This window comes from Tenrec ecaudatus, chromosome 4 (genome assembly GCF_050624435.1).
Source record: "Tenrec ecaudatus isolate mTenEca1 chromosome 4, mTenEca1.hap1, whole genome shotgun sequence".
NCBI lineage: Eukaryota > Metazoa > Chordata > Mammalia > Afrosoricida > Tenrecidae > Tenrec > Tenrec ecaudatus.
Window position 1 is genome coordinate 15,179,102 of NC_134533.1, and position 916 is coordinate 15,180,017.

A 916-nucleotide genomic window follows, 5' to 3' on the forward strand; every position below is an offset into this window, starting at 1 on the left:
ACAATGACCCTTGGGTTAAAATCTTCCCCAACAGAGATACTGGTAGGCTTGCACTGCTGACCTTGAGGTCAGGAGCCTAACATGTAAGCCCTGCACCACCTGGACTCCCTTCCTGAACACTAGGGAGTGTGCAATTGAACTGTGCACAACAGGCATTCCGAAGAGGGTGAGGAGGCATAGCTAGAAATTCCTTGGGCAGATCATATGAACTTCATTTTTCTAACAAAACAGGGCCTCGCAGCTAGGTTTCCTGATGCTGTATGATATAATGGCTACATCACCATTGAGTTATGTTACTATATAATCCAGGGAAGCTATAGGCTACCACCTGGACTGCCAGGTTCTTTTATTAGATTTTCCACCTTGATGGGCCCACTATTTTAGATCTCTGAGGTCTAATAAATAGTTTATGCCCTGGTTCACCTTATTTGTCAAGGATCTCTAATACTAAAAACAGACTCACTGTTTTCCTAACTTACTGAATCCTATTACCAAACAGGACTATTGTGAGTTACATATATTGCTTTAAAAAATGACAACAAATTCACATATCTGACAGCAATACTAAAATATTAGATCCAGTCATTTGTTTTTGGTCTGTGTAACGTGTGCTCCATATTAATTCATCATGGAGTGTAGCTTCATTTTTCAATTTTTGAATTCTTGCACAGGTTTAATTTTGATCCCCATCTGAATATATTCCTCCTTAAAAGGCATACTATTTTTAATATATTATGTTTAATATATCATTTCCATATCATTCAAGGGGCTTCAAAATGCATGGAAAATGAAATGAAAAGATAGTCGCACTGCTCCATGATTTTTGGAAGTTCCTTTGTATAATCTTTTGCAAAAGATATGATTAAAGTTTGTAAAAGGCAAAGATTTCATCTTGCCAATGAAGGGAAATGTTGCC